At 46.2% G+C, this 21,909-nt stretch overlaps 1 long non-coding RNA gene across 1 annotated transcript; it reads left to right on the top strand.

Moving 5' to 3' along the window:
• Positions 1-6,771: 6,771 nt before the first annotated feature.
• On the top strand, positions 6,772-12,373 carry LOC116573633. The gene is made up of 3 exons (XR_004278903.1): positions 6,772-8,510; positions 9,511-9,520; positions 12,362-12,373. It is a non-coding gene; the product is annotated as an uncharacterized LOC116573633 (long non-coding RNA).
• The last annotated feature ends 9,536 nt before the right edge of the window (positions 12,374-21,909 follow it).

Below are 21,909 nucleotides of genomic sequence, written 5' to 3'. Positions count from 1 at the left end.
TGAACAGAGCTGGAGAGTTCCCCTCAAGCCTAAGGGTAACTTTGTAAGACTCATGGAGGTCTGAATTAATTTTCTATTGCTGTAAGAAACTATCACAAACTCAGTAGCTTTGAACAACACCGATTTATTAGGGTTCTGAAGGTCAGTCCAAAATCAGCGTCAGTGGGCTTAAGGTCATGGTGTGCACGGAGTTGCATTCCTTCTGTAGGCTCTAATGAAGAATCCATTTCCCTGACTTTGCCAGCTTCTAGCGGCCACCACATTCCTTGGCTCATGGCCTCACATCATGCTGACTTCTGCTTTCATCAACACATCTCCATCTCTCACTGACTCTCCTGCCTCCTTTTTAGAAGGACCCTTGTGATTACTTTGGTCTCACATGGATAATTCAATATAATCTCTCTATCTCAAGGTCCTTAACTCAGTCATGTCTGCAAAGTCCCTTTGCCAGGTAAGGTAACATTTCAAAGGTTCCAAGGATTAAAACCTGCAAATCTCTGGGTGAGTAGGGAGTTGTTATTCAGACTACCATAAGATCCCACGCCTCTACTTTGAGTGATAATCAGCATGTCTAAGTGGGATGGGGTAGGTAGCAATCTGTAGGACCCTGGAGGGACTAGATCATCAGGAACTGTAACCATCATGACACACTGGTGTCCTTACACAATAGGAGAAGAAACATGAAAACAAGCAAACATACAGATAACAACTTGTGAACACCTTCATCCATTTCCATGGAAATCGATGAAGGTGTGGGTAGAAGGACCTCAGAGTCTTTGTGTGAGCATAAAAAGAGAGAACAGAAGTGGTTTTTGTGGGACCACATCATGGATGGATAAAAGAGTTTGCCAAAGCTGATCACCGAATTGGCAAAGGGCTATGAGCATGGTAAGTAGTGTGGGGACTTCCACTAGGGGGTCTCTCAGCTAGAATAGAGAGTCTGGCATTTCTTACTTTGCTATCTGTTTAATCTCCCAGAGATTTGAGAACATGAGAACAAGTGACACCCTCAGGACCCAGTTCTAGCTAATAGAGAGAAATTAGTTCTGTGAAAATAAAAGTACTCTTGGAGAAAAAAGACCATGGGGCATCACTCATGCATATAAATGATTGTATGTGTGGGCTGGGGGGGGGGAAGGGAGAATTATATTTGTTCCCGGGGCTGTGCTATGTTTTGTTCTATAAATAGTGCAAAAGTTCTATGAAGCAGTTAATTGTATTAGTTATCTACTGCTGTGTAACAAATTGCCCTCTAATTTAATGGCTTAAACCTAGTAGTAATCATCTATTATTATCATCCCTTATGGTTCCAAGGGTTGATTGTGTCATCTAGGAGTTCTGGCTTAGGGTATGATCATGTTAGCAGGCAGACTGTAGTCGAGACAGGAATAATCCCAAGGCTTCTTCATACACATGTCTGATGCCTGCGTTGGGAATGCCCAGACACTGAGGAACTGGAAGACCTACTAGCTTCAGGATAGCCAGACTTCTTCCATGGTGGCTCTGGGCTCCGCAGTGGTCTCCCCGTGGAGAACAGAGAACACTCAGTTCAAATTCAAATTTCAGAGAAACAACAAATAAGCTTTATTAGTATAATTATGCCCGGTGCAGTATCTGGGACCCACTGACACTAAAAAATTATTTGTTGTTTTTCTGAAATTCAGGTTTAGCTGGGTGTCCTGTAATTTTACTTGCTAAATCTGGGAACCCTATTCCAAAAGCACACGTCCTGTGTTGCCTTGCATGGCTCCCTCTCAGAAGGTGGATAGAATTCTGCCTGCCCAGATAGGGAGGTTTCCACATCACATTGTAAGAAAAGGATACAGGATGGGGCACACATGTATAATTATTGGTGCGGCCATCTTTGGAAAACACAGTCTTCAGAGTAGCCCTCCACAGCACAGATCGGAAAACTTCAGTACAAGCAGGGTCCCTGACTTGGTGAGGCGACATTGCCCGTAGGACGGAGTGCCAGGATTCAAGTCCATGGCTGCCTGGACACAGAATTCATTTTTGGGCACATGGTACCCAAGAATGAGGGAAGTTTTATAGCTAAGCACACAATCTAGATTCTGCGGAAGCAGATGTCCCAAAGATCAGAGGAGAGATAGGCCAGATGTCCCAGTCAGAGATTTTCAAATGAATGATGGCTCCAGGGGGTTGGGGCACTCTCAGAAATGTCACTCTGAGCCTGCAATTCCAAGTTATCCTCCTGCAGAAGAAAAGGGAATAGGACTCGTAAAACCAGGGGCTGCACAGGAAATCCTCTGATGTTCTCAAACTTTAAAAGGGCAGGAACAAAAATGGGAAGGAAGAGCACTTAACCAAGGACAAATAGAAATCTGTGGCAGAGAATTGTAGGAATAGCAGCAGGAAGTGTTACACCCCGAGTGGGCTCAGGGAGAATGTCTGCGAAAACAAGGAAGGGCTAGACTTGTTGCTTCAGGTCAATGGTGTAACGTTTATGGGCCAGAAAAGGAAGGAACTCTTTCAAGACAATGACCTTGAAACCAAAACAGCCTCTGGAATGCAATAGGTGATCAATACATGTTAGTTCAATGCATGAATTCACATGCAAATATGTCAAGGAGGGAAATAAAGTTATGCCAGGATTGGCTCCAGAAAGAAAGCGCTGAGGTTTGTTTATTCTTTTCTAAAGATTATATTATTTGAAAGAGAGAGAGATAGCAAGAGAGATTATGAGCAAAGGGGGTAGGGAGTGGGAAGAGGGAGAAGAAGCTCTCCAGGACCCTCGGATCATGAGCTGAGCAGAAGGCAGCTGCTTCACTGACTGAGCCGCACTGAGTTCTTTGAAATGGGGTTTTGGGCGACAAAAATCTGCAGCCAGGTGGGATGCTAAGAGTAGAGACTGTAAAGAAAACAAAAGTAATAAGTAAACATCGGTCTAATGTCCTGAAGGAGTAATTAATGACCATTAAGATGAGTCATTGGCAAAAATGAAGACCACTTTTCCATTGCAGACTTAGCAGAAGTTTTGACTCACACGCATCTTTGGTTTGAAATGGTTAAGATGTAAAACAAAGTCATTCATTTTAAAGACTTTTCTTAGTTTAATGTTTAAAATCTTCTAACTCTGTATTTTCTTGCTAGGAAAAACCTTTAGCAGAAGACATGTGATGTGATGAACCCTGGGTATTAAATGCAACTAACAAGTCATTGAACACTGCATCAAAAACTCATGATGTACTATAGGTTGGCTAATTGAATTTAAAATTAAAAAAATAAATAAAAACAAATTAAAAAGAGAGAAAAAGGAAAAGGAAAGTAATATCAAGTTGGAACATTTGCTCTCACCCCTTAGGCCCGAGTATAATTTATTAACTAAAGACATTATCTTCGTGACTATTTTAATATTCAGCTCTGCGAACTACAGGGGACTTTTTTTGTGGAATGGATAGTATGATACCAAAAAAAAAAAAAAAAAAAGTTTGTTTTTGGTTTGGTTATGCTTAAAATTGTTTGTTGACAAAATAATTTTGACTAATGTAATCAATCAAATGCTTTGTCTTTTCATTTATAATTGTAGACTTTATGGATAAATGCTGGAGGTTTTCCATCAAGCCCCTGTGAAATTTGCATTCAGAACACCTGTAGTTGAAAGCATTTAGCTTGTTTTGGTATTCAGAAGTGTGTTGACAGACACCAAAAATAAGACATCAAATACATTTATTCATTTGTTCTTTTTTTGAATTCCTAGCAGGTGCAGTCTGTGTTTTGGGCACTGAAGACAGAGCAAGAAATAGGATAGGCCTGAGTAAATAGGATAACTAGGATAAATAGGATAGGACTGGTAAACAAGTAATCAAATTAAAAAATAACAGTAAACAAACTGGACTAAAATCCCTGCCCTCTGGTACCTGGCATTCTTGTGGTAGGAGAAAACAATAAATAGGAAAGCCAGGAAGAGGTTGTTGAGATGAGAAGCCACTGGAAGCAGAGGAGTAACATGAGCCAATTTAGGCTTTTGAAAGGTTTCAACCACCATTAAATATCCTGGTGGAGATGTCAAGGAAGAATTTGGGTATGAGTCTGGAGCTGAAGGGAGAAATGATTGCTGGATTTGGGTGCTATCTGCGGATGAGAGTGTTAATACCACAGGACCAGATTAGGTCAACCAAGGAAACATTTTAAATAGAAAAGTACAAATAAAAGGCGGCAAAAATCCAAGAAGAAAGTGTCCTGCATGGATACTCAGACCGTCCATCATTATTCCTGGTTCTGTTTCTTTCACAATGGGGACCACTATTGGGAGCACTGCTTGATTTAATTCTTCCGCACTGCTCTGAGAGTCCATAATCAAAGAAATTTACAAATTCCAAAATGCATAATACATACATACTGTAGTCCTTTGTGAGAAAAGCTGTGACCGTAACTGGTGTCTGGTGGGCACATGGAACTGACAAGACCCAGAAGTGGCTCAGCATTCTCAGCTACAGGTAACGTCCAACCTTTGCTCCCGGGACCAAACGCTGCTCTTGGCAGAGGTTGGTGCTTTGTGCAATTAAGGCCAGTTAAGGTCACAGTTGGCTTGAGCTTTTGCTCAAAAGGATTACTCTTGCCTATCCACAGATGGTCAGAGGCTAGTAGTAGTGTTCTGGTGAGCCAGCTCTCCGCAATGAGGTAGGGTAGGAGGAGCCCTGATTTGTGGAGTTTGCCTATTTCTGTGATGTAAATACTCTCACCACCACCGATTACGGTTACCGATGATTTAACAACTCTCTCTCAAAATTCCTGTCATTTCCCTGCATATCTAATGGCTGACATCCGCATACCGAGTTTTCTCTTTCCATAACCTGTGGCTTTTGAAGCCTCCAAACCTATAGCTTCTCAGATTCTCTCCACTTCCTGTATCTGTGCCTACAGTTCACGTTGAAGATGGCACAGTGGCGTTTACCTCTGGAACTAGGAGTTCTTTCTCTGGTACAGTCACTTTTATTTATTTATTTTTAAATTTTATTTATTTATTTGACAGACAGAGATCACAAGTAGGTGGAGAGACAGGCAGAGTGAGAGGAGGAAGCAGGCTCCCTGCTGAGCAGAGAGCCTCATGCGGGGCTCGATCCCAGGACCCTGGGATCATGACCTGAGCCGAAGGCAGAGGCTTTAACCCACTGAGCCACCCAGGCGCCCCTGGTACACTTTTAACCATGACCCCAAGAAGATATGAGCAGGTGTTGTCTGAATTGAACTGCTGAATTGAAATGACTCTTTGTCATTTCCTACCACAGGACACTTATCCTTGCTGGGATGGGCTCTGTATCTGACATATATGATGCTTTCTGCACCATTAAATTATTCTGAGACCTCCTATAGGGAGGGCCTTGAACTTGATGCTGGGGATACAATGAGCACAAACAAATCTGCCCTCTAGGCTCTTGGAGGAGAGTTGAGAAAAACGAAAAGGATACCTGGGAAAGTTATAATAATTACTATTTTTTTTTTCCTTAGAGTCAGCAAATGTGCCATGCAAAATGAGGGCTACAGATGGTGGATGCTGTGGGAGTTCACAGTAGGCAAACTCAGGCAAGCTTTCACGGGGGCTGGAATCTGTGCTAAGGCACAAACGGAGCAGCATGCAAAGCTTAGGACTGGGGTCCCATTTGCTTTCCTCATTTTCATTCGCCACTTTGCATCAAAGGACATACCGTTCCCCCAGGCGCTTTTAACCCTCAGCAAAATGCTGGGGATGATTATACATTAGAACAAAGACAGACAATATATCTATATCTATCGATTTACTTGTGTCGATGCCCTATTCTTCCCACACCCACCCAAAATTCGACCCCATTTCTTAAAGTCACATGTGGGAAATTCAACATCCTTTGGGACTCCGTGCTCCTTAGGAGTGGGAAAGAGACTATTTACTGAGCCATTTTGCTCAGAGCCCAGCGACCTTTCTCCCATATGTACTATATTGTGTTTGGGAAAAGAAGCTGCATTCGTTGGTCAGGGGCTTCCCTCTTTCCTCATGCTAAGCAGCAGACCTTGCATGAAGCGTCCCAGGTGGGTTCCATGGCTGGAAGAAGTCAGACAAAGCCTTACTGAGCGCCACCACCTCCAGATGCCCAGGACGGGAGGCATTTTTGTGGTTGGTGCAAGACGCAAATATCCCCCATCATTCTTTCTGTGTAGGCGATGGTGATTTGGGGGGAAACGCAAGACCAGAAGACATCCAGACAGGGAGGCTGTTCTCACTGGCGACATTTGTGCCGCATTCTTCCCCCTGCCTAGTGTACATTGCAACACTCAGACCGGTGGCTTCTGGGAGCCAAGTGGCTGATTGGGAGCCCCAGGAGGCAGCAAACACAAATTAATCTTCGGGCCCACCAGTTCCCCTGAAACATACCACTTGCTAAACTGTGACTTTCAAGCCAAGAGCAGCAATTTTCCACGGCTCAAGTCTGGAAAAGGCTAGAAACCACATGGGTCAGAAAACCAAAGGTGGTTTTTTGGTATTTTGTATGGAGCACCAGAGGTAGTACAACTTGTAGAATTCCAGATGTGCTGCTGCTGGAGGAAGCGTCTGTCCACGAAGCTGCATAGCAACTTTGAAAATGCGACTGCCGGCAGTTTCCAAAAACAGACCATTGACAAGCTTCACTTTGCTTTCCTTTGCTTTTCCTTCTTCCCTCTCTCCCTCCCTTCCTGCCTCCCTTCGTTCCTTCCTTCCTTCCTTCCTAGCTTATCTAAACTGCCAGACTTACTTGTTTGGAAAGAAAGAGGGGGGAAAACCCCCCAAACCTGGCACTCCTTGTTTTGTTTTCTCAATTTCCTTGTCAACTGACTCAGGATTTTAAAAATGTCAATTTCAATCAATTTCAACTCCGCAGAACAGAAAACTAGAGAATTTATAGGCAACTATTGGAAACAAAGGAACCATCTGGTTTTTTAAATATAATTCTTCTCCGAAGTTCCCTCCAAGTACTAAGATCATTTATTTTTCCTCGCTGCATCCCTGTAAATATTCCTATTTTCCCCTAGAGCCTCTGTGCCCAACTCAGGTGGGTTTCTTTGAAAAGCCCACCCTTGCGGGGGGTGGGGTGGTCTTCCCATCCAGAAGGCCTGTGGGGTAACAGGGACATCTGTCTCTGATGTGGGGAGGGCTTTGTTATGGGAAGCAGCTCCACGACTAGTGGAGGTCATCCAACCCTGGTTACTCTGGTTCATTTGTCATTTTGTAGTGACAGTTTTCACTTTCCTCCAGGAATCTCCAGGGAGGTTTTACAACATTGTGACTAAAACTCAGTCATGTGCTGATAGCTTCCCCAGACTAAAGATTTCCGTGCCCCAAAGCCAGAGGTGTCTCCATCATTGGGGCAAAGTCTTATGTAAGCCACGTGACGGCAACCAGTGGTCTCTCATCTTCCACCGTGGAGGGGCCTCCTTCCCTTTGGTCCAGTGCTTACTGGTTCACGCCCCGTCCCACATTCGGACACCATCTGGCCTCCGCATCCGGGTTTCTGGAGGTTCCTTAGGAAGCCTTGCGTTCTGCTCACCAGGCCGGGCCTCAGAGAATTCTCGGACGTGGACTTCCCATGTTTAGCAGCTTGCTTTCCCGGACCCCCTCTTTTCTCAGGCTCTTTCTCTCCCTTCCGCCCCAGTGTCAAATGCAGCTCCTCGTCCACCAGACACCCTGTCACAAGGCTGCAGGACGTGGCCTGCTTTGCCGCAGGCTCGAGAGTGATGGGCTGGAGCTACAAGTGAATGTTACACTGTCCTGATCTGAGTCTGACCTTCCTCCTCAGGCCCTAGGGTCCTCGCTCTGCCCTTGGGTCCTCTAGTTCTCCACACCCGCTCCTGTCACCACAGCTCCTCTCCCGTGCCCCCACCCCCAGGCCACCCTCGCCCTCCCTGGGCAGCCCCAAAGTCTCCCATTCTGCCCACTTGATTTGCTGCAGTGTGTTCTAAGCTCTTTCTTCCTGGGCAAACTATGCCAAGGTGGCCTGTCCTCCCTCCACCAAATGGCCCACCAAACCCATGAGGAAATGTTCATCCTTAAGGATGTAAGAGAGAAGCAACCATCTACAAGCAGAAAGGAGTGATGCCGCTCTGTGATAAGGCCTTGACTAATAATTTGGGGATTGGCCTTATTTCTCATTAAACTCAGCTTGCTCTGTTCCAGTCTAAGACCACGCAGGGTCTTTGTTGCCCCATACTTAGGTTCAAATACATATCACATGCCTTTAGTGCCAGTCATTCCAGTGAGCTCTACAGATTCAAGAGCGAACAAGCCAGGCATGTCCCCAAACACGTGTTGCTGGTGGAGAAGGGCAGGTGGGGGCCTATCCAGAACCCCAGAACATGCTCAGGCCCCTCGCTCCAGCCACATTCTGTTTTACCTCTGGAAATTCGGGTTGGACCAACAGGCAAGGCCTGGAGAAGAACTTGTGCCTTACAAGCTTGGAGACCACAGAGCTCAGAATATCGTTGGGGATGCTAGGGTCCCAGATGCTCAAGTGAAGCCTTGCAGTTACCACCCCACTGGAAATGTCCATTCACAGGGTGACAGCTGCAGCCCCAGTGACAGCTGGGGCCCAGAGGGAGGTCAAGTCTGGGGTCACAGAACACCTTCAATGCAGTGGATGCCCATTTCTGCTTTGTGATCATAGAGGTGAGGAGAGCTGCAAAAGCCATGGATGGCATGATTGTGGCTCTCAGCAGTTGTGTCCTCATTTCTGTGGTCAAGCAGAGAGGCTGAGAACATGTTCTGAGAAGAATGATCCAGTAATGCTGGCCGAGGGCCAAGGGCAGAGAAGCAGGTTAAGGTGGCCCTGAGGAGGAGAATCAGGCCCTTCCCCACTCCTATAAAAGGGGCTGCAAGGGAAACCACTAGATTTTGTCTACATTTAGAAATTCCATGGGGCGCCTGGGTGGCTCCGTGGATTAAGCCGCTGCCTTCGGCTCAGGTCATGATCTCAGTGTCCTGGGATTGAGCCCCGCATCGGGCTCTTTGCTCAGCGGGAGCCTGCTTCTCTCTCTCTCTCTCTGCCTGACTCTCCGCCTACTTGTGATTTCTCTCTCTGTCAAATAAATAAATAAAATCTTTAAAAAAAAAAAAAAAAAAAGAAATTCCAAGTGCCTTACTTTCATTTCTTTGAGAACCCTCTGCTGTGCTTTCCTTGCCATTTTAGAAAGGCATGGAAATAAAACTACTGGTTAGGGACCAAGACGCCACCTGTAATTTCTGTTGTGACCAACTTTGTGGTCCAGACTGGAACTCCTCCAACTTTGACAGGCATGTGCAATCCTCTGGGGGTCTTGTTAAAATGCAGATTCTGGGCACCTGGGTGGCTCAGTGGGTTAAGCCGCTGCCTTCGGCTCAGGTCATGATCTCAGGGTCCTGGGATTGAATCCCACATCGGGCTCTCTGCTCAGCAGGGAGCCTGCTTCCTCTTCTCTCTCTCTGCCTGCCTCTCTGCCTACTTGTGATCTCTCTCTGTCAAATAAATAAATAAAATCTTTAAAAAAAAAATGCAGATTCTGATTCAGTGACTCCAGAGTGAGACCTGAGACCCTGTGATTCTGCCACGCCCCTGAGTGATGCTGAAGTTGTCGGCCTGTGGCCCACACTCTAAGTGGCAAGGCTTAAGGATCTCCTGGGCTCTGCTGAGACCATGTCCACAGTTTGGAGTCACTGTGAAAGGGACAAGGGCTACAGGAGTACCCCAGATAAGGCTGAGAGGCCTATGTCCGTGACCAAGAGAGAAGCAGCATTTCTATTCCCCACCCTCCTCCCACAGCTAGAGGTCACACTCCTGGAACTGGGCTTGAGCGGATGTTTCTTCTCTCCCTTGGCAGACACCCTGCCTCCCTAGGATATTTTCATCTGTCAAGGATGGAGACACGTCTCCAAGACCCTTTCTAGTTAGTAAGAAGAGCAGCTCTGGCTCCCAAGGCAGAATCTGACTTGTTCTTGAACGAAATTTGTGGTGTTGGCTTGGGGAAGGATCAGTCTTCTCATATTCCAGAAGAGTAGATACGGTTTACAGTGGGCCAGCATTTTGCCATGCATATGCTTCACAACACATTTGCAAGGAGGTTTTCCTACCCCCATTTATAGAGGAGGAAACAGAGTCTTGGAGAGAAACCGGGCAACACATCCAAGGTCACGCAGCCGACCATTTACAGAGCTGCCACTGCAGACTGTGGTCCTGCCACCACCGTTAACTGGTTTTCAATGATATATTCAAAAAGCTCAGGGTTTTCCTGGATTTCAGACACTGAAATCCATTAGTTGTGACCCTGCTACCAAACAGGGTGACCTTAAATTACTAGGGACAAGAGATGGGAAAGGGCCATTAAATATAGGCAACATTTATTACTTAGACCAATGGATGTGCCTTATGATTTTTTTGAATTTCAAGGGTAAAGGAAAACAAAAAATGTAGGCTTCCAGGCAAGTTACTACAAATGAATATGTATCAGTGTGCCTTTAGATTGCTCTTCTATGACATGGAACAAAAGAAGTACCTGTTGAACAGTATCAACATAATTTTTAGGAGAAATGTTTATGAACCCATAGTTCCGACATTCAGCCAACTTAATGTTCACAAAGACATGATCAGATTCTAGACCTCAGAAAGTCAACTACCTACATGCCCTGCCTAAAAAAAGTACCCAAAGAAGAATACAAGTCAATTAGCAGATGAAGTAAAACAAATGACTTAAGAATGGGGAAGACACAGTATAAGTATATGGTGTTATGTGACCAGCTAAATACAAGTAAATCTAAATAATTATTGCTAATGTAGTTATAAAACTTCATATAAATATCAAAATAATTATTGAAAGAGAAGATATATATTATTAGTAATAATAACTTAAGCCAAAAATTCCCACTCAAATAAACCAAAGCTGGAAATGGCTGAAAGAAGCAGAAAGTAAGCAATAATGTACTAAATGTTGTGTCTTATATAAAAGAAGAACATAAAAGAAGAACAGCAGGCACTATTTCATTCTTGTTGTTGATAATCAGAGAAAAATGAATTAAATTAATATTAAACAGTAGCATAGTAAAGAGAAGACATGTCATATTTACCCCAAATTATTAGAAAAGGAAAAATAAAATAGGTCAGAAAAGTATACCTCAAAGTGTACACAGCTGTTAGCCCCAAGTAAGGGAATTATGTGCAATTTCATTGTCTTCTTTTTACTTTTTTTGCACTTTCCAAATTTCTGTAATAAACCTGAACTATTTTATAATATGCAAATGAAAGCCCCAAAATTATCATGGGGAAGATTTGCTTCTTGGGGAAAAAAACCAAAAACCAACTACATGTGCATCCAGGAAACCAGTTTGTTACACAGTCTAATACCAAATAGCGACGCTAACTGGAATGTTCTCTTTAGTCTGTAGTCTCAGGAGGATCCTTATCTATTTCTAAGTCTCAAATGTAGGAATGAATCATTGACGTGCCTGGAACCTCCGTGATTATATCAGTGATAATTGCTTTGTGAATAGCGTCAGATGAAGGGAAAACTCAGTGACCTTACCCTGGAAGGTGTGGTCACTTTGCCACCTAATAGAACCTTCTGCTTTTAGCATTTCATTTTTAGTTCATTGGAAGTCATCATTTTTATCCCCACTGCCACTGTCACCACCATCACCATCACCACTACCACCGCCACCACCATCATCCTTACCATCATCATCACCACCATCATTGTTTCTACTTTTTATTGAGCACCTGCCAGGAGCCCGTCTCCATACCTAATGTATAATGTGCACAATGTCATACTAATTCTCCCTAGAACTCTATGAGGTAAGAATCCTTTCCCCTTCTTATAGCTGAGGAGACAGGCTCACAGAGGTTAAATTACTTGTCTGATCATTGATGACCCAGCATGAATTATAGTTACTTTTTAAAAAATTATAACCATTTTATTTTGATAATAAAAGGATGCCACAGATTTGGGAGATTAGAGGGCAGAAAGAAAACCGTGCATCTCTGCTACTTCCCATTGCCCTTCTCTTGCTGTATTTTTCTCCACAGTGAATATTACCCTCTAACATACTATAGATTTTGCTTATTTATTATGTTTTATTATCTGACTGTCCTCACTAGAATGTCAGCTCCATGAAGATAGATTTTTGTTGGGCTTGTCCGCTATTTTATCCTCATAGCTTGCACATGATAAGTGCTCATTAAATCTTTGTTCAGTGGAGATGTTGACCTGAACAAAAATGGAGATTGGGGGGAAAAGCTGGCACAGGTAGGAGGAGAAGGTAGAATCGATCTAGAATATTTGGTCTTAGGGACTGAGGCATGCTAGGGGAACATGTCCTTCAGGCAACTGGAAATGTGTGACTGGAACTGGTGGGCCAGGTCCAGACTGGGAGCCTGGCTCTGGGGGCTGTTCAGAGTGAGAGAAAAGGGGGAGGAGAGAGAGAGAGAGGAGAGAGGCAGCTTGACAGCTTGACAGTTTGTGCTTTGAGGGAACAAGAGCTCTGTGAGTGCAGCCGTGGAGGGACAGGAGAAGAACCGGGAGTGTTGGGTTTTAGAAATCAAAGGAGGAGAAAGTGTCAAGGAGCAAGTAGTCAAATGTGCCTTAAGGAGCAAAGATTTCCAGGAAAACTCAGAGGAGGCTCTGGTGTTGAGAAGAGGCCATCGGACTTGATTACAGGTCCTGGGTGTCCTTTCCGCGAGGGCTCTCCAGCAGATTGGCACCATCTGACATGGCAGTTGGGCACTTGAGATGAGGCAAGCTCGAGTTGAGATGTGCTTCCAAGTGCAAAAAAACACACTCAACTATGAAGATTTAGAAAAGTTTGGGGGGGGGGCGGAAGAATGTAATATGGCTTAATAATAATAATATTTTCATTTCAAATATATTAGGTGGAGTATTATATGTATATATCGTATGTATATAGTGCGTATCAGGTCAAATAAAATATGTTACTAAAAGTAGTTTCAACTTTTTTTCTTTTACATTTTTTAGTAGGATTACTAGACACTTTCCAATGACACATGTGGCTCCTGTGTGTATATTTCTATTGGACACTATCAGGCTGGACTGCGGGGGTTAAAATTCAGCATCATGCATACTCTCGCCTCCCTGCCTCCCTCCCTTCCTTTCGCAAACAAATGCCTTTCAGCAACTACAGCATTTTCTGATGGACACTTGAGTGGTTGATCTTCATCCTCAGTAAAAATTGATGCTTTTTGTAATATCCAATCATCACACTGCCTTCGCATTAAGCTGCCCGGAGCCGTAGTGAAGTCAGTGGTAGAGTGATACAGAGGACATTAGCCGTACCGAGCTCTTAGCTTCCTTGGGAGAAGAAGAAATGACATAATGAGGTTCCTTCTAGATTAAGCAGCAAATAATGACGCGAAATGAAAGCCTTTGAAGAAACCACCTACGTGAAGTCCTGAAATTGTAATTACCCAACCTCCAATTTGGCAAAAAGGTTTTTTTTTTTTTGTTTTTTCTTTTTTACAATATAATCCTCTCCCAAATAATGCTCCCTCCTGGTGGGAGGTCGTGAGGCTGTGGGTTGCATGGGTCCAAGGTAAAGATGTTACTGATTTGGACACTTGAATAGCTGCTTAAGAAGGAAATTCCCAGTGTCCCTCTTGGCTGGGATCAGGAATTGTTCTTGGACGCTGCGAGGTCAGCCTTTAGTCTTTATGTTTCTGCCCATAGGGCAATGAATTTGCTTACTTAGAAAAATAAAAAAGGACACAATACAATAAGTTGCTTCTACTCCCCTCTGGTCTCTATGGAAAAGCATGAAATATTCAGCATTAAAGTCTGGTGCCATATAACTGTGTGGACATCCTTCCTGAAGGGACTAGAGGAGTTTAGGGCTAGAAAGGACCCTGAAGGTAATCATTTCAGTAGACAAAAAAGTAGACTCAGAGAGGTCTTTGGTGTCATGACCACTGTCTCGCCTCATCTGTCAGCAGCAGAGCTGCAAGGAGACCTTCCGTCCACGCTGCCACCTGCCCCCCATGGCTTTGCCTCTCCTATGTCCCCGAACCCCCCTTCCTCGGGAAACTCTGTGGGACCAGCGCCGCCAAGAAGCTCCTTTGGAAGGTTCTCGTCACCAGTGATTTTTTTTTTTTTTTTAATAAATGAAAGGAAAAATACTTATTTAGGAACTTGGGGTTTAAGTGAACACCTCTGGTAGCCATTAACATTTCTAATCAAGGAGCAGTGAAAATAAAACCAGGATTAATTGATTCTTTCCTAGGTTGGCACAGCTGTAACCTTGGTCGAAGGGCAAAGAAGGAATTACAAGAAGTTTCCTATGTAGTGACCTTTCTATAAAGGGGGGGGGGACCGTTTTGCGCCCAGAATCCTAGCTCAGAGGTAAGACTCACTCCAACACGAACAATGTCACCTTCCAAGTGAGCCAGAGGAAAGACGGAGGTTTGCACCGGTGTGAACACCAGTGGCCGTATCAGTAGGCACTGGGTTCCTCCGAAGCAGACCCTCAGCCGGAGATTCACGTGCACAGGACTTCAAGGAGTCCACACCTGGGGCAAGAGAGCTGATCGTTCATCCGTCTCACGGTCGCTCATTGGTCAAGGGCTGACCTGACCAAGTGAGTTCCCAGGTGGCCCCCGTTCCCTGTACGTGTAGCCACACAGAGTAGTCTTCTGGAGCGAGTCGTCGGCGTGGGCCGGAAGGAGAGCCCACGGGGCCAGGGGCTGGACGCATGAGCCAGGGAGGAAGAGCTCTTGGCGTGGTCCCGCCGGGGTCTGCTGCACCCCCCAGCCTCGGCCTGAGCAGAATCTCGACGTCGTCCATGATTCTGCTTCTGTCTTCCAGGGTTTACTTCCCCAGATGTCTGGGTTGGAGCGTGTAATGGACATTTGTTTTCTGGTTGCCCAATAGCCATTCCCTCTTTCCTTTGATCACTGTAATTTAATTATTATTAGGCAGTTGAGCAATACTAAATGAATAGTAACTTCAGGAAATGATTCTTAATCTCTATCTTTTGGCAGAGATGACCAGCCCAGGCATCCTGGGCGGGCGTGTGTCCCGGGCCCAGGCAATCAGCATAATCCTTTCCCTGTGACCCGGTGACTAGTTCAACTCCCAGGCAGGAGTTGAATGCAGGGGGCGGGAATGACTCTGGCAGTTTTTAAGAGAAAGATAGTTTATGCGGGGAAACAGGTGCTCATGAAGTCCTTGGAGGGCTGGAGGAGCAGGCTCTGGCTGGGTCTTCAGCAAAGATGCTTCTGCTCACCAGAGGTTAAGTAAGAAGGTAGGGAGGAGGAGCCCCGAGACCACAAGAGTGTACCCATTCGTTCCAGTGCAGGCCTCAGAAGTTTCTCGACCCCCGCAAAGCTGGAGATTGTCCCCAGGAACAGCTCTCCTTGTCTGGGAGCCACAGCTGAGGTAGCAAGACCGTGGTACCTCGGTCTCTGCTGCCTTCCAAATGTCACCCCAGGACATCTGGTGGGTGGCCGCTTGTTGGCTTGGCTGAGCCAGAGGCTGGGGTTACAGATTTTCAGATTGTAGCCTTTGTAGCCCCTGGAAGCATTCCTAGAAGGGTGGGAGTGGGGTCTGAGGGCCAATTTCTGTGACCCCCTACGCAGGAAACAAGGGTCAGGACTTTGGTTTGGTCACCAAGGGGGAAGAAAAGCCCTCTCTGCTTCCTGCTGGCTGTGAATATGAGAAGAATTGGTTTAGAGCTGCCGGAAGCGATCTTGACCTCGGTAAGGTCCGAGAACGAAGCCAGTGCGCAGTGGAGAACAGAGTCAGTTCGAGAACTCTAGAAAGCCCTAGTCTCCACGACACCTTTTCACGGTCCAGAGAGGTGAGGTGACTTCTTCAAGGTCACACAGCAGTGACCCGCGGGGCTAGATCTAGAACACCTGACACCCAATGCAGCTTTTTCCCATCATGTGGTCCTGCACTCAGAGCCTGTCCGCCCTTCCCTCTGCCCGGCACCTGCCGGGGCTGCACAGGCCCCATTTATTAAAGAAGCTGATGGGCCTGACCCCTCTGAGAGAGCGGCGCTGCCTGGAGAGCGGCCCGAGCAGAAATGCTCTCAGAGCACATTTTCGGGGCAGATGCGGAGGAGCCTGGTGTGTATGAATAACTCATAACCGGAGCTAGGCTACTGTGAAGTGCAGAGCTGGCTTTGAAAACACCCTAGGGGTTCTCTGCGAGTGGCACGCGAAAATGTGGCCACACCGGTTCAGGCTATTTTAAGCTTCGGAAACCAAGGGAGGTTAGGCGGGGTGAACTGGCAGGCTCTGAGGGCAGATGAGCTCCGGGCCAGCTTTCTCTGTGCCTCCAAGGTCACCTTGGGCCCCTCGCCTGTCACCAGTGACCTTGCTTTCCTCTTTCCTCTGCAAGGAGGGGAAGGAAGGACCCTTATGGCCTCAGAGGGGAGGGCGCTGAAGGAGCAGGAGCGGGGCTGAGCCCCTGGCCTGGTGCGCCTGTTAGACAGGAAGGAGATCCACCAGATCTCGAGTGCTTCCCTTTCATTTATTTGTTTGCACTGATTTTATTAAATCTCACAAGGGCCGCTTGAGGTACACACAACCATTATCTTCATTTGTCACAGGAAGAAAACAGAAGCTCGGACCAGCTAAGACGTTTACGCAAGGGCCCAGGCTGACCCAGCAGAACTGGAATTTGAAACCAGGTGGGTCTGCATCCCTCATTACTATGCCCTGTGGCTTCCACACCCAGGAATCACCACGGGCAATCCATATATGTGGCTTTCTATTCCTCCCAGTGGCTCTGGAAGTTCATTTACAAACCCCATTTTTCAGGGGCGCCTGGGTGGCTCAGTCGGTTAAGGGTTCACCTCGATTTCAGCTCAGGTCGTGATCTCGGGGTGATGAGATTGAGCCCTGAGCGGGGCTCCACGCTCAGCAGGGCGTCGGCTTGCTTGAAGATGTCCTTCTCCCTCTGCCCCCTGCCCTGCTCGCATGCCCACTCTCTCTCAAAAAATTAAAAATAGATCTGAACCCCATTTTCAGATGCGGAAACCAAAGCTCAAAGAACTGAAGGAATCTGCCCCAGGATACGCAGTCCTGTCCTTCTCCCCGCTGGCCGAGATTCTTACCTTTCTCCCTTTAAACACAAAGACTTCTAGTGCCCTGAACCAATTTCACAGGCTCTCAGAGGACACTAACCCCAATTCCTCTTCATTTTCTGCAGAGGAAACCGAGGGTCGAACAGGTTGGGTGATTTACCCAAGGTCACACAGCTAATGGACGATGGGCTAGAGCCCAGACCCTGGACACTTCGCTGAGTATAAGCACCCTCTTAGTTTCCAACTCCTGTTATAATTTCAGGGATGTTTTTTTCCACATTTCTAGCTAACCCTCATTTACCAGTAGCTTCTGCCACTTTGGCTTCCAGTTTCTCTATAAGTTTACTTTATCCTCTGTCAAGGGGTTAGCGATCTGTGACCGCATGAAGGGATTGAATTAAGGCCTCTGTAATTATGATGGAAACTTCCATATAAGACACCTTTTCAAGACAGGAACCCTCCCGTAATACAGTGTTGATATCTACTTCTTGATATCTATTTGTTGATTTCAGAAAAGGAGTCATTTCCTTGACTGACTCCTTTTCTGAAATCAACAAATATTTATCAAACTTCTCACCTTGGCCAAGTACTGTGGAAGTTGGGTGCTGGGAATCCAGAAATGAATCAAACTGAGCTCTGCCGTCCGGGAGCCCACAGTCTAGTGAGAGCGATGAAAACAGCCACGAGTAGCTCCAAAGCTGTGTGTGTGGTGCTATGACGTAGGCAGGCCCGGTGTCTGGACAGAGTGTCCGGCCATTGGCATTTCCTTGGGTGGGGAAGTATGGGGTGTTTGAGCTTCGTGGAGGCCTGGGAGGCTGCCCGGGTGGGAGGCGGGGCCTTCCAGGCAAAGGCAATGGCATATATGAAGGCTTGGAGCCGGACGAAGATACCTCGAGGACCCCAAGTGGTAGTGGCCATGGAGAGGGTTTTTGGGGAACGAGGAGACGACGTTGAAGGGGTTGGCAGGTTTTGAAGAGCGCTGCATGTTACAGAGAGGAATTTAAATTATCTCCTAGAGGCCACAGAGAGCTGTTGAAGAAGTTAAGCAGGGATGTGATGTGACTGGGTTACTATTTTAGAAAGTCACTCTGGCTGCCATTGGAGGGTGGACGGAGCACTTCGTGAGACTGCCAGTGAGGAAGCCATTGAGGGAGGAGGATGATCAGGAAGAAAGATGATGACGCGGCGCCCGGTGTGCCCAGGGACCGAAGGTGGAGATAGAGAGGACCCGTGCGCCGAGATATTTAAGCAGAAGAAGACAAAAGACTCAAGAATGACCATTAAATTTTTTAACTGGGTGTTTAGGTGGCAAACATTCCTAAAAGAAAGGGGGGTGGTTCTCTTAAGAAATTTAAAAAAAACTATGAAAATTATGATATATATGAAATTCGGAAAATAGAGAAATGGAAAAAATACGCAGTCATCTCATCATCATGGCGCAACTCATGTGCATATTTGGATTTATTTCCTTCCAATATTTCCTCCTAGCCCCAAGTCAGTTTCCTAGATGACATGTTTCCAGCATTGGCTGGTGAATGGGAAATGCACGCTTCTTCAAGCCTGGGAAAGAGTCCCTTTTAGACCCATTGCTGGCGGCCCCATCCTTGCTTCCTATTTTGAAGGAGGCCAATTGTTCAGCATCTCTAAGAGCCAGTCACTTTGATCTGGGACTTTACTGCATCGAGAGTGTTTTATGGTTTCATTTGTCCCATGGCTTGGTGCCTCTGATCATTTGCTCCCTTCTACCTCCCCATCGGCCATAAAAACGATCAAGATGATAGAACGCCTCCTGTCTTTTGTGTCCTGGAAAATTCTGCCTGAGATGCCAAGAAATGACAGCGTTTAGAATAATCCTTGCTGTGGCTTTCGAGGCCCACTTGTTGACGTTGGTGAGGAGAGCCTCAATGTTTCATTTAGCACCCCGGCATTTTCACTGCCAGAATATTCTCTGAGCATAGTTCCGCTTCTAGGCTTGCTCCACAGGGCGTGTCCAGCTTGGAAAATAAAAAGTAATTGATGAGAAGTTTACAAAAAAGTCGTCCTGGCTCTAGCTGGCTCTCGTGGGTCAGAACAATTTGCTACTGGCAAGCTCCGTGTTTTGCGTAGGAATGGAGAGAAAGCTGCAGCCTTCTTTGGGGAAGGTATTGTGAAGAATGTCTCCTGTCTTGGCTTTGCATGAAAGGCCTCAGGGGGCAAACCACACAGTGGCCTTATTCTGTGTCATCAGGCTGAGAGGTGATCTTGGGCAAAGCAGACATTTGGTGGAGAGAGGCTGGCCAGGAAGGGGAGCCAAGTCAGACTGCTAGCCCGGTGTGAAGGTGTGCCTTCAGCAGAGTGTTGGCAGGCAGGAGGCCACTGGATTCATTCCTTGGATGGTCCCTGCCCTGCATGGCCACCAGAACGCTTCCCTCTCCTGGGCGCCTCTGGGAGAAAATGCGGTGCTCTATAAACCCAGGGCAGGAGGGAGCTTGAAAGGAGGAGCTGGATCGTGGAGACCTGGGAAAAGGCTGATGCCCAGATGCAGGGGTTGGGACCATTTTTCTCTCTCACATGCCCTTGTGCAGGGAGAACAGGATGGCATCCAGCAGCATGTTCTCTGGGGCTTTGCCCAGGCTAATTGTACATGACAGTGGCCGCTCTATGCTCTTCCATGGAGTGCTGGAATGGCTCTGCAGGCCTCGGGTGGCCTGGTGGTGGAATTGGAAAAGGCTCCCTCTTGGACTTCTGGCCCAGCTCAGCAACGGGGTGACGGTGGCTGTGCGTTCCCCAGGAGGCTGGACAAGTGTTCCTCCTGGCCAGTGCTGCAGAAGGGGCCCTTTACTGGTCACAAGAGGGCACCGTCCTTGACCACTAGGCTCTTTCATGCAGGCTGAAATGAAGGTTGGACTTTGCACTCCACATGGGTCACTGGGAGATTTTGCAAGACAGTGTGTCAGACTGTTTGTGTGGCTTCCTGTGGGCCTCGCCCCTCACACTCTGTCCACGTGAAAATGCCCGGTGAGGCCAGAGACAGAAGGATGTCTAGGAGCTCAAGGGAGGCTGGACCATGCTAGTAGGAGTGGAAGCTTACTGGTCCGCAGAGTGGCAAGCTGGTTTTGAAACTGACTGGGCTCTTTAAAAATAGATAAAGAAAACCAAGTGACTTTTTTTTTTTTTTTTAAAGGAAACCACTGATAAAGGAATTGTGACCCAAACAAAGAAAAATGTAAGCACTCTGCTCTTTTGAGAGCAAGAAAGGCAGTGAACAGGGAAATGTCAACAGCCATGACCCAAAGTGTGCACTATTCTTGAATCCCATTTCCATCTGTACACAAAGGGGAAATTCTTGTTTTCAAGTCACCTTCACTAAAAGGTATAACTCAGGGAAGGAAATGGGCTATAATTATAATTATTATTTTTTAGTTTGTTCTTTCAATTAAATAGCTCATAAGTAGAGTATCCCAGTGCAACTTAATCTGATGTCAACATGTGTCCCAAAGAACCTGCATCGGCTCCACATTCCCACCTGGGGTTCAGGCATCTGAGTAAGAATCTCTCCATGAGGAAGCTGAGGTCTATTAATCCCATGGGACCTTTCATTTATACGGCTCCTAGGCTTTCTTGTTTCAGTGTGTGGGTCCTAAAGGCAGACAGAACCAAATCGAACCTTCCTGATTCTTTTGGTAGTAAGTGACAGAAACCAAATTTGAACTACCTTATGGAAGCACACAAAAATGGTGAGAAGAAAGGGGTGGGTGGGGCTTGAAATTGATTAGGTCTTGTAGCTGGGAACAACATAGGCAGAAATAGCAGCTACCTGCTACAATCTACCTTAGCACCGGTGGGGACAGAAGCCTTAACCTCTTCCATCCCTGTACCCCAAAGGACTACTGCTTTTCTGTTGTCACTGGGCCATGTCCCATTCAGAAGCTCTTCTTTGATCTTAACTCACCTTTCCCTTTTGAGCATGTAGCTTACATTCCGCTGGCAATCCTCGTCTTTCTAATTCATATTCTAGGAAGACCAAGACCCCGAAAATAGTTTTGGCCTTGTAATAACCCAAGAGCCCTGAACAGATAGGATGCTGTGGTATTAGAATCTTGCCTTAGGGCAGAAGTTGGTGCTGGAAGCAGATGCAACTCAAAGTTCTTTCCCCTCCATCTCAGTAAGACTCCTCTTCCCATGATTCCAAGGAGTAGACATTTGACTATAGTCTACTGGCTCTGCTTCAAATCCACCAGTAGCCAATGATTATTGACTTCTTCCTCTGTCGCTGGAGGCAAAGAATAGAAGAGGAGACTTAGTGTCTTTACTGCATGGAACAGAGATCTACTTGGCTGAGCTGAGGGAGACTTACTTACCCTGAGATAAGGATTCCTATGGCACAGTTTCATGGAGATCCAAGAATAGGGCCATGAGCACTGGGCATTGCAAAGAATGCACAGGGAAGATGACTGGGGGTTCTTGCTGGTTATGCCAATAGCAGGTGTCTTCCACCTAATACCACTCACTGGGATGTGTGTGCTTGTGTGCTTTTTATTCAGCTCTGCACTCCTGTGTATCTATAAGAAAGGTGTTCATCTTATTCACAGCCGTGTTCCTGAAAGCCACCCAAAGTGTGGCCTAAAGGAAGTGTTCCTTATATTTTTGTTCAGTGAGTTCGTGGATCTTCACCATATGCTCTGCCATTTCAGTGACCAGCTAACTCCATGTTCCTGCTTCTATCAGACCTGCTCCCAGTTGGTTCCTCTGGTGCCTCTGCTTTTCCAGTTTTTTCTCCCATAACTCTGGATTGCACCTGACCTGTCACAATCTTTTCGACCTCGTCTCCATTTTGACCTTTTGGTTTTAGTGTCTACCATTAACTGACCAAGTCAGTTAATAAACTTGGGTAGCCTAATTTA

This window comes from Mustela erminea, chromosome 14 (assembly GCF_009829155.1).
Source record: "Mustela erminea isolate mMusErm1 chromosome 14, mMusErm1.Pri, whole genome shotgun sequence".
Classification (NCBI taxonomy): domain Eukaryota; kingdom Metazoa; phylum Chordata; class Mammalia; order Carnivora; family Mustelidae; genus Mustela; species Mustela erminea.
Note: the sequence above shows the minus strand (reverse complement) of the source record. Positions and strands in the feature narration are given on the sequence as shown.